General features: G+C 41.7%; 1 protein-coding gene and 1 pseudogene across 7 annotated transcripts in view; one reads left to right on the top strand and one right to left on the bottom strand.

Annotated features, from left to right (window-relative positions):
• CACNB2 (calcium voltage-gated channel auxiliary subunit beta 2) overlaps positions 1-17,880 on the bottom strand; it is a gene marked incomplete at its 5' end in the record, with an annotated part of 401,671 nt that overhangs the window by 371,245 nt on the left and 12,546 nt on the right. The window lies entirely within an intron of this gene.
• On the top strand, positions 101-669 carry LOC309818514 (signal peptidase complex catalytic subunit SEC11C-like; annotated as a pseudogene). Its single transcript has one exon. The product of its transcript is annotated as a signal peptidase complex catalytic subunit SEC11C-like (transcript).

The raw sequence follows: 17,880 nt of genomic DNA, 5'->3' as shown, positions 1-17,880 counted from the left end.
TGAAGGCCGTTGGGTGGGGGTCTGGCCGGTGCTCCGCAGCTGTCTGTGACACCCGGAGCCCGCGGGCCGCCTCGGCCCCAGAGAGCCCGGCACGGTGCGCATGGGCACCGTGGGGTCACATCTCCCCGCGTCCGGCTTGGACACCTTTGGGGACCCGAGGAAGATGAACAAGCACCAGCTCTACTACTTGGTCTTAAACTTCGCCATGACTGTGTCTTCTGCGCTCATGGTCTGGAAAGGCCTGATCGTCCTCACTGGCAGCGGGAGTCCCATCGTGGTGGTGCTGAGTGACAGCATGGGCCAGCCTTTCACAGGGGTCACCTTCTGTTCCTAACAAATTCCCCGGAACACCCGATTAGAGCTGCTGAAATCGTTGCTTTTAAAGTCGAAAGACGAGACATTCCAATAGTTCACAGAGATATCAAAGTTCATGAAAAAGATAATGGAGACATCAAATTTCTGACCAGGGGAGATAATAATGACGTTGGGGATAGAGGCTAGTACAAAGAAGGCCAGAGCTGGCTCGAAAAGAGGGACATGCTGGGGAGAGCCAGAGGGTTTTTACCATAGGTTGGTATGGTCACCATTATAATGAACGACCATCCAAAATCCAGGTGTGCTCTTTTGGTTGTAATGGGTGCATATGTGCTACTAAAACGTGAACCCTAAAATGAAAGGCAGTTCCTGGGACCAGACTGAAATAAATCCTGTTGAAAAAGAGAGAAGCTAATATATTTGAAATGTTCCTCTTTCTGTATAAAAGGAAACAATGTGGAGACATTTTTGTCTTGTTCGAATAAATGATTCGTCGCTGAAAATAAACAAAAAACAAGAATGATAACATATTTTCAGCAGGTTCTAAAAAATATTGAATATTTTATTATTTATTTAATATATCGTATAATATAATTTATAAGTATTTAGATTGTATTTATCAATTGTATTGTATTTCTAATATAATAAATATAATCTATAAATTGCATTTATAAATTATAGTATTATAAACATATAAATATTATGTTTGTAATTGTATTTTATGATTTATTTGAAGCATAAAACAAGGATGATGATAGCAGATATCTGAAGTGGAATCACCTGGTAAATACGCAGATGTCCTCATGCACAACAGGACATACTTTTTCTAATACAGGTCATATTTATCAAACAAAAGGAGCTCGTTTTTTTTTTTTTTTAATTACCACCAATGACCCAGTATCATCACTCCTGAATTTCCTCGAGATTCTATGCTACTGCAGTTATTATTGGTATAATAAGGTTATTTAGACTAATCTGGGCGCCCAATCACCATTTATCATGTATACTCAAGATGCGGATTCAGAATGAACTAAACAGAAGAAAACCGTTGTTTTTAAAAATCTCTTGGCTGTGAACAGACTGTGGAAAAGTAACAAGTCTCCAGATTAAGTAGGTTTTATCAGGTCTTTGCAGGGAAACCCAAGCCCTGGTCAAATTATCACCACTGGCCACAGTTAAAAATCATTCTCCAGGTGCTTCCATTTGGGGAAAATAACACATTTGCTTTTCAAACTGGATTTCTATGGTCCAGCTAATTTTCCACTAAATCCCCTAGGCCAATCTTCCACGGTGACACAGCACCTGAAGAAGAAAGCATGTCGATCAAAAAACTGGAAGCTTGTATTCAATGTCTGAGTAAAATGGGGAAAACTGAATGGACAAAATGGATCCTTTAGCTCCTGAGGCAGAGAATGAAAAGAATGGCAGTGAAAAGTGATTGATGGATTCTAAATATAGATTCAGGGGGAAAAAAAAGACAAGGGGGGATTCAGATCTAGACTAAGATATCACCCAGAAATCACATTTTTGCTGAATGAAGGCCCTTTGATGTAAAATGCTTTGCTCAAAATCAATTTCTGGGGAGAAAACATCACATTGTCTGTTGATTAAAAACCCTCCTAGTAGCTGATTTATTCAGCAGCCGTGCCTTCCGCCTGATTACCAGCCTCCTGAACAGCCTTTGACAAAGGAAGTAAACAACAGGCAAACAACAACAATTAAGAACAAATCCAGCTCCAGGAAATACGGAAGGTCGGCATGATTTTTTCTTAGATGTGGAGGCATCACAAATGGTTCTCCCAGAACTTCCACACCAAAGGCGCTTAGAACAAACACTGCTTGGAACAGGTGGTGGGTGGGGACCTGGGGGAGAAGCCTCATTTGCTTGGCTAAGCAGGTAGTTTTGCACTCAGGTCCTTGGCTATGACACCTGGCTTAAAGCTGCAATCACTTAGTGGATGTTTTGTCTTCCCTCAGAGAATAGATGTGTTTGTGGCCAAGCTGAATGCCTGCTTCCCCTACCAGTTCTGTATTATCACCCTTCTTCCCAGAGGACCTGAGAGTTCTAGTAACTTTACCAGGTCACAGAGGTACTGAGTAGCAGAGCCTCAATGAGAATAAACATATAAATATTATATTTGTATTTTATGATTTATTTGAAACATAAAACAAGGATGATGATAGATATCTGAAGTGTAATCACCTGTTGTCCTCATGCACAACAGGACATATTTTTTCTAATACAGGTCACATTTATCAAACAAAAGGAGCTAGTTTTTTTTAAAAAAATGACTACCAATGACCCAGTATTATCACTCCTGAATTTCCTTGAGATTCTATGCTACTGCAGTTATTATTGGTATAATAAGGTTATTTAGGCTAATCTGTTCCACAGTCAACTTCCACAGTCAACGCAAGCATTTCTGAAATGAGCTGCAGGGTTGAGTAGTCAGTGAGAAAGAAAACACCGGGTGTGCCCCCCAGTCTCTGGCAATCCCCCTCTCCCACCATCCCCAATCTGTTCCATTGTTTCCTTAGCGAATGATTCTAGGCAACTTTCCCTTTAAAAACAGGATGGGGGTGGGGTAACGGGATTGGGGAGGCCTGGCCTCAGGGCTCTAGAAACTTTCCGGTTTTAGTCTCAGTAATTGGGAAGGAAAATGGGAAGCCACTGGGATCTAGAAGTTTGAGAGAGAATTCAAAGCACTTCCCAGCTCTGTTCAATTCTTTCCTTCTCTCTGCCCCTCTGCGGAGGTCTGGGGACCCTCAACACTTTTTGCCTCCTCTTTCCCGCTGGGGACTAGACCTCTTCAGGCAAAAGAACTGGTGCACAAATAACTATCCTCAAAGTAAGAAAGTGTACATAATTTCCTAAACACATATCCAGGAAGAGTTATGTTTGGAGATTAAAATAAAGGAACTCCTAAAGAGATGTGCTTATCAATTAATTCAGATTTGAACTGCCTGGATGCTTTACGATTGATCACTGCCAACTTACAACAGAAATACTTATGACCTTAATAATAATGTTAGACTATATACATTACCCCGAAAGTCATACATAGAAGGAAATGTGTACATTTATACATATATATGTACATATATAGTCATATATTATGGATATAAGGTCAACTCCTATTCAGAGCCCGCTTTCTAAATTATACAACTTTCTCAAGAGATCGTTTTTGACATGAAATCTAAAACAAAACACATTTTTGACCCAGAAACCTACAACTCTTCGAACCACAGAAATGTAAACATCCACGGTCAACCTAACATCAGTCTGAAGGTAAGTTCGAAGGCATATGGCATTTGTTAATATCCATCTTGCCCTTTAAAATGCCCCCCACGTAAAGAGAGAGCTAAGAGAGAAAACCCTTATTTGGTGCTTACTGAGATGGAGTAGGTTCTGAACAGTTTTAGGCAGAACCGATGGATGTGAAGAAGGTATTGGAAAGATGTGGAAACGTCTCTGGGACAGAAGCGGTCCTGGAGGGAAACGCCAGAGGACCCACAGGTGTGCTCCAGGGGGCGCACGGGGCAGGGATGCTGTTCCTCCATAGACCTGTTTGGCCTCATCTCCCGCCCACCAGTCACAGCAGATGGAACATGTCATTTTTCTGCCCTTTTTTCTGCCTTGACACAGGACGAGCTTTCTCAGCCTGGCGCATCCTTCCCAGTTTCTCCCCCTAGAACATTTCTCCCCATCTTTCAACATCCAGCTCAAACCAGACCTCCTTTGTGACATGTCCTCCATTTCCCATGACAGAATTCATCAGTTCCTCCCCCACCCCGCCCCCTGGACCCAACCCATTTTGCAAGCACCTCTATCACCAAACTCCTAACAGTGGACTTTAAAGCACTAATACATTTAATAAAATGCTTTAGTGTTTTAACCTAGGCACCTTGTTATTTTATTGAGATATAATCGACACACCACACTGGATTCATTTTAGGGGTACAACATAATGATTCGATGCATGTATATATTGTGAAATGATCACCATAGTAAGTCTAGTTAACATCTACCACCACATAGTTACAATTTTGTTTTCTTCGTGATGAGAATGTTGAAGACTTACTGTTAGCAGCTTTCAAATATACACGACGGTATTGATAATGACAGTCACCCCGCTGTACATTACATCCCTAGGATTTACTTATCTTAAAACTGGAAAGAACCTGGTTATTTTATTCTCTGTCTGGTCCAGTGCCTGGCAAAGACATGCCACACGTTGGTGAATAAATGAATCAATGAATGAACAAGCAGCTTTGGGTAAATGAGGGCCAGTAAAGAGAACTTAGTACAAATAAAGTCTAGCAGCGTCAGGAAGTACAGATATATCAGTACCTGGTCTGTTTTCCATGTAGTTTTCATAAACAACCAAAAGTTAGCCAGAGGCATCACTTCATAAGAAAGTGTAGATACCTTCAAACCTTCAATCCCCAGTTGCTCTTCTGCTTTGAATAAAAAAGACTAAACACTGGTGTGTGGTCCTGAAACGACTGTGTTTGAAAATCAGGCTACATGCAATCTTCTTTTTTTTTTTAATCATTAAAATACAGTTTATTATATTTTTATGACATATCACATCTTCAGGATGCTGACGCTTCCTGTATTAACTGCGATGGAGAGCAACTGTGGAAAAGGCTAGTAAAACTGTTTTGACCTGTTTTATGGGAATATTGTAAACAGCTCCCCAAAGACCATTAGCATGCAGAGCTGTCTAACAGACACTAAGCAATTCTTCTTCCAAAAGAGGGTAATTAGATAGGGCAAAGGGCAGTGTCTCTCGGTAACCAAACAACCTAATTTTCTCAAATGACTGCTCTCCCGCAAACAAATGGCCCGAGGCAGAGAGAGAATGGCTGATTCTCAACATCTACGAGCTACCTACTTCTACTCCGGGGAAACGGCTGTGAGTCGAAGCACGGGTTTAAAAGGGTTTGCACACATTCACTGAAAAAGCCACAACATGACATTAAGAGAAGCAGCTGTCTGGGGCTACGATCCCTCTAACCTTCTTCAACTTGGTGATGATGAGGAAAACCTGTTTATATTGTGTTGGCGTGTGGTTTTATTTTATCTACTGGAGAACTCTTAACAGATTTAAAAAAATGCAAAACCCTGATAAGGTTGCCGGTAGAAAACATCAGCCTCTGCCTCTAGCTGTGCTCTGTCAGGCCCTTCAGCCCAGAAACCTCTCTGGAGAGGCGGGCAGGCAGGCCGGCCACGGCTATGGAACCTCTGAGAGTGCGACACTGCCCGTTCTCTGTGTGCCGGTGGGGCAGGTGTTCGCTGAACACCCCCTCTGAGCCTCACCCTGGGGTCCTCGTCTCTCTCACAAGAGCTTCTGCCCTTCACTTTACCTCGCACCCTGCCCACTCCCACCCACCCTACGTCCTCCTCTTGCCCCTAGCTATTTTGAAAATTTTCAAACCTATAGAAAAATGTAAAGACAGGTAGAGTTAGTAATACCTGCATAAATCAAAACCACAAAGAGGTACCACCTCACATCGGTCACAGTGGCCATCATTAAAGAGTCTACAAATAACAGATGCTGGAGACGGTGTGGAGAAAAGGAAACCCTCCTGCACTGTTGGTGGGAATGTAAATTGGTGCAGTCACTGTGGAGAGTAAAAAACTAAAAACAGAGCTACCCTAGGATCCAGCAATCCCACTCCTGGGCATATATCCAGACAAAACTGTAATTCGAAAGATCCATGCACCCCTTTGTTCATAGCAGCGCTGTTCACAACAGCCAAGATATGGAAACAACCTAACTGTCCATAACAGGTGAATGGACAAAGAGGTGGTACATATATACAATGGAATATGACTCAGCCATAAAAAGGAATGAAATCATGCCATCTGCAGCCACATGGGTGGACCCAGAGATGATCATACTAAGTAAGTCAGAGGAAGACAAATACCATATGGTATCACTCATATGTGGAATCTAATGTATGCCACAAATCAACATACCTATGAGACAGACACAGATTCACAGACATACAGAACAGACTTGTGGCTGCCAAGGGGGAGGGAGGGTGGGGGAGGGATGGATTGGGAGTTTGGGATGAGCAGATGCAAACTAGTATATAGAGCGAATGGATAAACAAGGTCCTACTGTATAGCACAGGGGACTACATTCAATATCCTGTGATAAACCATAACGGAAAAGAATATGAAAAAGAATGTATATATGTATAACTGAATCACTTTGCTGTGCAGAAGTTAAACACAACATTGTAAATCAACTATGCTTCCATAAAATAAAAAAAACACCTGCATAACCTCCACTCAGATTTCCTAACTGTGAACACCTCTACCTCTCTCTCTTCATATGTGCTCAGTACTAAAGAGGTGACCCTCCCGAGTCTTTGATGGTGCTGGACCCTGAGGCCACCTCAGCCCTTGGGACTCACTCCTATGTCCAGCCCTAGCAGAGTCGTGCCTCGGTGGCTGGACCCCATGCCTTCCACGAAGAGTCAACAGTCACAGTCGCTGCCCTTGGCCCCACGACCCAGAACCGCCATCCCACCTTCTCCCAGATTTTGAGTACCATCACTATTGTCTGAAGTTTCTCATTGCCCAGCAAACACCTAGACATTCCCAAGAGGACACCAATTTGACAGAATGAATACTGCGTACTTTTTAAGTGTCTGAACTTGAGCAAATTATTAACCTTTGTAGGCCCCAACTCATCATCTCTTCAATGAGGATTCTCATGGTGCCCACCTCAGTGAGCTGTGCTGATGATGAAATAAAGTGCTTATCAGAGTGGCTGGCACAGTGTCAGCATTCAATAAACGTTAGCGGTCACTATCATTTTTACTCAAATAGTTTCTTTGACACCGGTTGCTTTTCCAATGAGCCAACCCATTAGTGCATTCTTGCAAACCTTTCCCCGCCCCAGGACGTTGCATCACAACCCATCATGGCACGGAGGCGTCTGGGATCCGGTGGTCTCCTGAGGCAGGAGTTAGCTGGGCCCCAGGCTGAGTAGCTGTAACCAGTCTCTTGTTGACACTTGGAGATAAAGATACCACAGGGGCAGAGCCCTGCTTGAGTAAAAGATAAGGCGACCACATTTTTCTCATTTTCTCATGGTCAAGACCTCCCAGACCACACGTGCACAGAAAAGTTCCTCAGGGGTCAGAGAAGGGAAGGGGTGCCAGCCCATAATATGTCCTGCCAACCTCCCAGAAACCCTTGCACTGGAATCCATCTTGGCTGAAAGATGCATGTGCCAATCGGGTAGGGCCCTGAGTCAGAACAAATATGGGCATGAATGAGATAAGTGGCCAAAGGGAACTCGGAAAACTGCCCCCATATAAGCAATCACAGCCACCCCTATTGGGCTCGACTCACTCCAAGTCTGCCTGTGTGTCTTCCACACGTACTTTGCTTCCAGTAAACACTTTATCTGCTTCACAATCTCTGTCTCTTTGCTGAATTCTTTCGTCAAAGAAGACAAGGTCCTGCTTCAAGCCACCACACCCCACGGCCCCCCAAGATCACTCCTTTGTTCCCAACTTCATGTCCCATCCATCTCTCCATACGCCCCGGTTCCACGCACATGGGTACTTACCATCCCAGAAACACACCGCACACTTACATGTTAAGTTTCAAATTATTCATTAAAAATTTCAATTTTAAATTAAGTTGTTACATTTAAATTGGAATTTTAAACTGATAACTATTTGGGGGATAAATGCTTAGATGCTATCTCTCCTTACTATTCAGATTAAAAGGTCACTTCCTCAGGGCTCACACAGGACTTTCTTCTGTTTTTCTACTATAGTATATACTTCAAGTTCAGGAATGGTCATTCATAAGTCAGTAAGTCATGCCTTGGTTTACTACTTCCCTAGTAGCCACTAGCTACCTAATTTTTTTTCTTTATGATACATTCTGATCCCTTGATCCCTTTCAGGTAATAGTGCTTAATCATAAGTGAGCATTAGAATCCCTTGTGAACTGTTTCCAAAATGCACACGTCTAGCCGTTGATCCTAACACCACACTTGACTGTGAAACCTTTCATAGAGATTTCTAGTCTGGACTCCTTAAACACAGCCTGCTTCCTAAAGGAACATCACTTGAAATAAGACCTTGAAAAGAGTACTGTTCTTCTGTATAAACCTCACCTTGGCGAACCAGGAAGCATCCTCAAATAAATCAGCAAGAGACGACCCATGATCTTTGATTTTTTTTCCCCACAAGTAACTAACACATAGCAGGGCATCCTGACCCACCACGGGTTTTTCTCCTTGCTGCAGCTCTCCTCATAATTGTCAGAGAGAAAGATTAAGTGAGGATGTTATTTCCTCATTCTTCTTGCTATTAAACGTCTATAAGCTTGAAGTCATAACTGCAAGAACGCGATGGACAGTAATTCACTGTGAGAAATTCAAGTACAAAAATTATTTTAAAACAGTAGCCCCAATCTTGACACATATGATTTAGGCATAAAATTACATTTTAAAATACAGCTCTGTTTTTAAATATGAGGGAAAAGGGTAAAAGAAAAACTTCGAAGCCACAGAATATACTCACACACACATATATGCATAAATGTCCGCATGTGTGTGTACTCGTGGTTGTCCTGAAGCTGAGCGCAAAGAAAACATTTACTGCAGATGTGCAACAGTTCATATGCTGAAGTGAGAACCAGGTTCTGGATTACGCTGATGAGTTCAATGTTTAAAAGCCTCAAGCCTTTTAAATGTTTTACAAACCTCTGACATGTCCCTAGGTATAAGTGATCAAGGCCTTAGGAAGAGCTTTTATACTTTGAAGAAACGGAATATTCTAAATAAAAGATCATATGATAAAGAAAATCAAAGTGGGTTCATAACTGAGATATTAGTTTAATGGGCTGTTTACAAAAATACATGGTTGTTTCATTTCTATGTGGATCACTGACATATGTGAGGGAAAGGCACCTTTTTATTCTTTTAATACTCTAGTAAAAGATGTTTTTCTGTTAATTTTGGGGTCAGTGCTTTTTAGCGTAAGTCTATCGTCAATGTTAAACACTTAAGGTATAAGAAAACAAATTATATATGATGCTTATTATAACAGAGTGACCACCTGTTACGGGTTGGATTACACCCCTGCCAAATTCATATGTTGACGTCCTAAGCCCCAGTACCTCAGAATATGACTTTATTTGGATATAGGGTCTTTATAGAGGTACCTAAATTAAAATGAGGTCATTAGGATGGGGCCTAATCTGATATGACTGGTGTCCTTATGAAAAGGGGAATTGCAGACACACAACAGAGAGAACACCATGTGAACACGAAGACAGCCACCTACAAGCCAAGGAAAGAAGCCTGGGACAGATCTTTCCTTCCCTGCCAGTACCTTGATCTCAGAGTTTTAGCCTCCAGAACAGGTGACAATAAATTTCTGCTGTTTGGGACGTCCCTGGTGGTGCAGTGGTTAAGAATCTGCCTGCCAATGCAGGGGACATGGGTTCGAACCCTGGTCCGGGAAGATCCCACAGGCCATGGAGCAACTAAGCCCGCGAGCCACAACTACTGAGCCCGCGCACCTAGAGCCCGTGCTCCGCAACAAGAGAAGCCACCGCAATGAGAAGCCCGCGCACTGCAACGAAGAGTAGCTCCTGCTCGCCGCAACTAGAGGAAGCCCGCGCGCAGCAACGAAGACCCAATGCAGCCAAAAATGAATGAATGAATAAATAAATAACTTTAAATAAATAAATCTCCGTTGTTTAAGCCGCCCAGTTTGCAGTACTTTGTTACAACAGCCCTAGTACACCATCTACGTTATTTTTCTTTCAAATGAAAAGTTTGCTTGCTTTGGTTGGCGGGGGTTGCTTTCAAGAAGTGGTTGGCCAGTTTTCAGATACAGCACCTGGGCCAAAGAGAAGTGGACATATCCTTCCATGGGAGCGAGACATCTGAATGGGAGTAAACTTCAAGGTCACACCTACATGAAAAAGAGGACCCCTGGCTCAGAGAAAATAGCACCTTCTAGGAAAGAACTGGTGAGGTCACAATGCCCAGACACTCAGGATGGAGAGGAGAAAGCAGAGTCTAGGCCAAGTGTCCTTGTCAGAAAGTCCAAACAGTCAAGCTGTCCCCTGGGCTCTCCTGTCACCAGGTGTCACGTACAAGAAGGAATGGAAGCTGGTACTTTTCTACGTGTATCAAGGACATAAGGAAATAGGAAGGGAAATGTAAAGCTAGAAGCCAAGATAAGTCTCTTAAAACTCAAGGACCATTTTACAGGAATGACACAGACGGTGAGATGGTAGCAAGGGACTTCCTGAAGAACTTTATATTTTCTCCCAGTTATGAGTCAATAGAAGACTCTATAAAAGTTCTTCCCTCCCACAGTGATCATCTTCCTGTTGTTTTTTTTTTCCCCTCCTTTCCCCTCAAACTCTAAAATAAGCAGAGGGTGACACTGGGATCAATGACAAAGGTGGGGTAGTCCTAAAGTCTCTCATTTACTGAGCACCTACTACATGCCAGGCACGGGGCTAAACGTTTTAAAGACACCATCTTGAATACCTGCAACCCTCCTAAAAGTTCTCAGCATTATACCCGTCGTGTACATGCAGAACAGAGTCGCTGGTCCCCTTGCTCCCTTTTATTCTTGTCTATCTTCACTCTGAGTGGAGAGGGAATCTTTAACATAACACATCGAAGTCACACTAGCTAATATAACATTTATCAGGAGCAAGGCATTGTTTCAAATCAGGGTTTCTCAAGCACGTCACTGTTGACATCCCGGGTTGGAGAATTCTTTGCTGGGGGGCCGTTCTGTGCATTGTAGGATGTCTAGCAGCATCGCTGGTCTCCACCCGCTGGATAAATGCCAGTAGCATTCCTCCTCCAGCTGTTACAACCAGCAATATCTCCAGATACTGCCGGATGTTCTTGGGGGACAAAACTGTCCCCAGTTGAGAACCACTATTCTAAATGTTTTACAAATAAATTCATATAAACTCTAAAAAAAAAAAAAAATAAGCAGAGGGTGAAAGGAAGCATCATGATAAGATCTGGGGCGGGGGTGGGAGAAACCATTCCTTTTCTCCATCTCAGGTCTTTGCAGTAAAGACACATGCTTGGTCATGAATGTGGAAAAATGATGCGATAAGATGGGAATACTTGTTGAATTGAACTATTGCAAATATTTGAGACATCAGCCAAACTCTCAAAAAGGACTTCTTTAGCATCTGATAATCATCGGCGTGAAGATTTCCAGAAACAAATTAATAGAGAACAAAGAGAAGCCGACGATATTTACATCTAGGAAAGACAGAATAGGAAAGACAGAACTATTCCTTGGTTGGATCAGCCTACTATCTTGGGTATGACGCCTGTGAAGACCTGAGACACGTAAACAGTTAACCTGGAGGGAAGTAACTGACCTTCACTTCAGCACGACTCGGAAAAGTTATTGGAAGTTCACTGTTTAATGGAACCCCATTTTCTTAGCAATCCTAATTACTCCATGTTGGATCACCGGTACGTTTTCAATTAATTTAGTGGGGCTAATTTAGCTAGGACTTTGCATGGATTGGCCAAGCAGAAGATGAATAATAATGGAAGAAAATGGGGCATAAGTGGAAAGTATATTATAATTTGAAATATATCTGAGAGTCTAAAAACACCTACAGAAATGATTCTGGGTTGTAAAGTGATATTTTTTTATCTCAGTGGAAAAAAGGTAGGCAAACATAAAAAAATGCATCAATCTCCAAAATTATTTTAATAATGAGGAAACCTAATCAAAACTAGTTTACAGGGTCAGTGTTCCAAATACATGAAAACAATCTGAAAACGAGGAAGGTTGGTATATAACCACGCCCTTGTTCTCCTACAAAAATTATGTTGAAAAAGACACGTTAAAGCTCGTGATATGGTGAAGGACAAAATAGAACTTTAAAAAAATACTCTGTAAAGTACTCATGTCAACTAAAAGAAAAAAGTAAAACATTCTCAGTAACATAAAGGCCTACACCACGGAAAGAACAGTGGACTTTTTGAAGAGCTCCATATTTTTATATGATATATTTAAGAAGAGCTCTTCAGAGGACTCAGGACAGATTCTGCCATTCACAAAATCTAAATGAATGCCTAGTGAGACAGAAAGACATTTACAGGAAATCACAGCGGCAATAAATCTACTGCATTCTTATTTATAGTTGTGTTTGTGACGAATACAGCCTAACACGGCAACAAGCCAGTATGTAAGGGCTGAAAGATTTATCCAACCTTAAACATATCCGTCTATGCAGGCCTGGAGTCTGTAATCATTATCACAGTTTAATCTGTCTTTTGCAAAACAAAACTAAAAAAATAGACCGTGTGTCTCTGTGATTAATCATTTGTATTTAAAGCCAATCCGAACGAAGAAAAGGTCCAAAAAAGCAGCCCCAAGAACATGGTACTGGAAAGCAGTGGAATGTGTTTAGAATACCGTGTTCTGAAAAGTGTCGCGCAACCTTCTGCTAAATATTTGGTTCATTCCATTTTGTCATTCCGATTTGTATCCTGGAAGCCCTTAGATGCAAAAGGATTACTTCCTGACAATCGCAACATAAACTGGTGAGCAGAATCCCAGATCAGTGGCAAAGTTCTTCCCCGTGAACCCCACCAAAGTAACGGTGCTTGCAAAGTCCAAGAAGAGTTGTTGACTTCTAAGGCTCAACTTTGGGCACAAAGGACACCAGTTGGTACCGTTGGGTGATCTATCAAAATGATCAGTGGAGACGGTTGGTGAGTCCTGGCTACACTCAGCAGAGCATAGAAGAGAGCTCAGATCACGGGGTACCCTGAACACTGAATGAAAGCTGCCAGGCTGTGGGATCATCGAAATAAAGCAAACTGGCAGTCATCCCCTTAGCATTTGTTGTTCATCTTAGGAATACCGCCAGGTACATAAACGTAGCCAGGGCGAACACATCTTTAAGGAAATGAAGAAATAAAAAAAAGAGAGAGAAGAGGAGAGGAGGATAGAAGAGGGAAGTAATGGGACTGAAGAGCAGTTACTAACATTGCCCTCACCGCACCCCACAAGCTGCTTTAACTTTGATGACCGGCTCTTCTTTGCAGATGTACATAGTTTCCCTGACCTTGGCAGAATCCAAGAATTTATACAGTTAGCAGTTCTTGCACAATCTCCTGAAAAGAACAGCACAAATGTTCTATCCTTCAATGCCAGGTGGGCCTTGCTACTCCTAGCCTCCTGTTTTCTTCCAGTAAATTAATTTACTTGCTTAGGTACTGGTGCGAAAAGAAACATCTAGTTCACCTCTTCTCTCTCCTTCTCCATGTCTGACAACACATCTCCGGGATTCTTTTCCCCCTTTCTTTGGACGACGTTGGGGGGAAGAGCTAAATCCTATGAAAACTGAATTATCTTCATCAACTAGAAATTTACGCCGGGCATGAAATGCAAAGGACTTTAAGACCTGCAGCCTTTCCGGGTTTGTTATTATGAGAAATGAAGTTCTCTTACTGTTGGATCTATTCACAGCACAGAGCCAAAGCCTACAGAGAATTTATCCTCCAATCAAAGACAGCCTGGATATCTTTCTATCTTAATAATAAATTCAAGATAACCACAGCTTGATGTATTAAATACCTTTCAGGACATGAACAATTTGAACAAGAATCTTCATTAATTCTAATTACGGTGCCTATAAGTCACGTTTAACACTTTCCACCCCTCAATAAATTAAAATTAAAGTGCCTATTTACAAAGCACAAGCCCTAATGAACCAAAAGCTCATTTCTAAAGGGGTCTGATGTTACGCCCAGGTGCTGTATATACACGTCTCACTTTACCCAGATTCATGGGCCAGCATCAGTGTCAGTCAAACCTCGAAACCAACCAGTGTGACACCGCAGGGGATGCAGACTTGAGTTCACTTCCAAGTTTATTTAAAAAAAAAAAAGAAAGAAGGGACTTTCACAATTCCAGAAAGTTTGCGTTTCTTTGACTTTCACGGGAGAAAGGAAAAAATAAACACTCTTCCAATTATACTTCTCTACTTCTCAGGACCAATAACAATGACAGAGTCTGCTAAAATGGTGACACCAACTGGGAATCTGAGCAACTTCTGATGAAAGAAGTAAAGAACTGATACTTCATGTGTTCTTTTTAAAATCACGATGCCAGGGAAAACTGTCAGCGCTAGAGACATCCTCAACTTCCTACAAGGAAGGAAGTTAAAAGAATAACTTTGTGTTTGTCCTAAGAACACTGGTAGGAGTCTTTCTCCAAGTCTTTCTTAGCTGAAAGAACTAAACATGTGAAATTGATTTTCATTTATTCGCGGCATTTGTTACAAAGGAGTGCAGCATAACCCAGGACAGCAAGGATCTAGTCAGCCCCCTGGATTCAAATTCTGACTCCAACTTTACTTGTTGTGTGACTGTGGACAAGTTACTGCTCTGTGTCTTAATGGTCTCGTCTGTAAAAATGGAGCCACAGACAGAAGATACAGCAAATAACCATAACAGTCAATAACCATTATTGTTACTTCCTCTGCCATGGTCTACTTCCTATTCAGGTTTTAACTAACGTTCTAAATAGGTAATAATATTTATAAGTAAGAATAACACACTCTTAAATAGTATTAATTAGGTAGCGGGTACCGTTCTAAGCAATTTACAAGTTTTAACTCATGTAATCCTTACGACCAACTTTTGAGGTGGCCACTATTTCGCAGATGATGACGCTGAGATGGAGGTACGGAGAGATTACGTCACTTGTCCAAGAGCCAACTAATAAACAAACGGCAGAGGCAGAATCCAGCCTCAGGTAGACCGGCTTCAGCGTCTAGGCTCTTATCACTACGCTGCTTCTTGAAGAAAAACCTTTGAAATAAATCTCCTAACATAATTTACATAAAAAAGAACTATGGAAATTCTAAGTTCAGCATGTAGTGAACCTATATTGCATCTAGGTGACATTTCAAGCGCAACATAAAGGAACGAGACTTAAAAAGCAAACAGATAAACCACAATGAACTTTCTTTCTATTTATGCTCCTCCTTGCAGCTTCCAAAAATAAGTTCTGCCTTTGAAGCATTTGATATACCAGGTGAGCTAGGCTGTGACTTCGCAACAACCTTACGTAGAGTAGAACCAACAGCAACCTGGTTTCCCACAGTCCGTCCACGGGAAGCCCCATGAATATCTGCCACACGCAGCGGCAATCCCCGTGGACCGTGGCCATGATGCAACACTTACTGCTCAGGACTCAGCCCCTCCCCCGAGCTCCAGGATGGAAACCACGTCCTGGGGGAAATTAACTAAGCTCATGAGGGAAGGCATCCTCTCATCCCCATCTTTGAAATATCACTGACTTCAAGTAGGCTGCTGATGTGAAGAACCAGAAGATGGGTTATTTGGTGAGCTTACAATGATCTGGTCAACTACCAAAATGGAACCTTGATTAGAATACAAAAGTTCTTTTACAGCAGCTGCTGTCCTGCTTGAGGGCCTAAAGCAGAGACATACCTATAAGCAATCTTCCCTTAAGACTAATGAATCTTCTGAAAGAATTAGTTAGAGCGACACAAACACATGATGGCTAGAAATACAGAGCTAAAAGGTTGGAAAAAAATAAAACCATGCCTTTTACCTTTTTACTTGTAGCCTTCACTCATGCTCATGTTCTAATGGATTCAGTATGTTCCAACATATTCCAACCTATAGTTATAATTTTCTAACAAAGAGCGATAGGCCAAATTACAATGACTAATGGACTATTTACCATAGAGAGTAATAAAATACTTTCATATCATAAGATCTTTCAGAGCCTAAATTTACATATATATTTTATATTTTATACACTATATATACACTTATAAATATATATATTATATATCACACAATGCTCCCTAGATCCAGCCACACGTAAACTGTAGCTTAGTTATCAGGGAAATGGATATTAATACCGCAATAAGTTATGACTACACTGTCATAAGAACGACTGAAATGAAAAACCATCGACAATACCAAGTGTGCGCAATATGAAACAACTAAAACTGTTCTCCACTGCTTGAGGGAGTCAAAACTGGTTCACAACTTTGGAAAAGTGTTCTGCAGTGTTTACCTGACTTGAACACACGACCCAGCGTTCCACTCTATTCACTGAACAAAAAATGCATTCATATGTAGACCACAGGTAGGTACAAGACTGCATGTCACAGCATGGCTCTCAACAAACCCAACTGGAAAACAACTCAATGTCTAGCAACAGTAGGGGGATAAATCAGTTGTTGGATGTTCACCCAACGGAAGGCTGTCCAGCAGAGAAAATGAACCAGTTACCGAAACATACAACATAGATGAATATAGCAATGGTAAGGTTGAGTGAAAGAATTCAGACATAAAATGATACCATTTCTATAAAATCTGCATAACAGGCCAAGTGAATCTATGGTCTCAGAAGTAGGGACAGTGGTTGGTTCCCTTTAGTGAGGAAGGAGGGAGTAATGATTGGCAAGGGTCAAAGGGGGCACCTCGGTGCTGGTAATACCTAGTTCTTGACCTGGCTGTCGGTTATATAGGAGTGTTTACTTTGTGAAATCTCATCAGACTGAACACTTCATAATTTGTGCATCTTTTAGCATATATGTTATATACCAAGAAGAATGTTTATTGGTTTGTGGATCCCACAGCTTGTGGGATCTTAGTTCCCCAACCAGGGACTGAACCCTGGCCCTTGGCAGTTAAAGTGTGGAGTCCTAACCACTGGACCACCAGGGAATTCCCAAGAATATTTTAAAAGTTAAAAAAATTGGCCTACTTCCAAGCCCAATTGTGTACATATCTGTATAGGGCTGCCGTAACAGAACAACAAAAATATATTTTCCCACAGTCTGGAGGCTTGAAGTCCAAGGCCATGGTGCTGGCAGGGTTGGCTCCTGGTGAGACCTCTCTCCGTGGCTTGGGGTCAGCTATCTTCTCCCCCCGCCGTCCTCTCAATGGCCTATTTTTGTGTTCATGCACATTCCTGGCGTCTCTGCTTTGTAGGGACACTGGTTCTACGAGATTAGGGCCCCATTCTTATGACCTCATCTAACCTTAACTACCTCTTTAAAGACCCCATCTCCAAGTACAGTCACATTGGGGGTTAGGGCTTCAACATATGGATTTGGGAAGGGTCCCCTATTCTCGGTTATTAAAAAAAATAAAAATTCCTTCTCTTTATGTAAACTGTTCACATTTTCAACCTCTAAAATATTTAAATCTCATTAGTATTAAAAGCACCTAAAAGGACCAAGTTTAAAAAGTCTTAATAATATACAGTTTGTGAAAATGGAAGTCTAAGATTTTCAAAATTATATGGAAAGTATTTTTAATTCAAGGGCAGGAATAAAATCGAATTATATTTTTACATAGAACCCAGTGATATGGACCAAACACCATTCCAATATCAATTACACACATGCCCTAGCCACAGACGAGTAATATACACGGACGCATGTCACCTGTTTAACAAATCAATTGCTGGTGATAAAAAAACATTCAAAAGGAGGGCTTTCAAATGATTTAATCTAAC

This window comes from Grampus griseus (assembly GCF_964374135.1).
Source record: "Grampus griseus genome assembly, chromosome: 2".
NCBI classification, from domain to species: domain Eukaryota; kingdom Metazoa; phylum Chordata; class Mammalia; order Artiodactyla; family Delphinidae; genus Grampus; species Grampus griseus.
The sequence above is the reverse complement of the archived record's forward strand: the minus strand, read 5'-3'. Positions and strand labels throughout refer to the sequence as shown.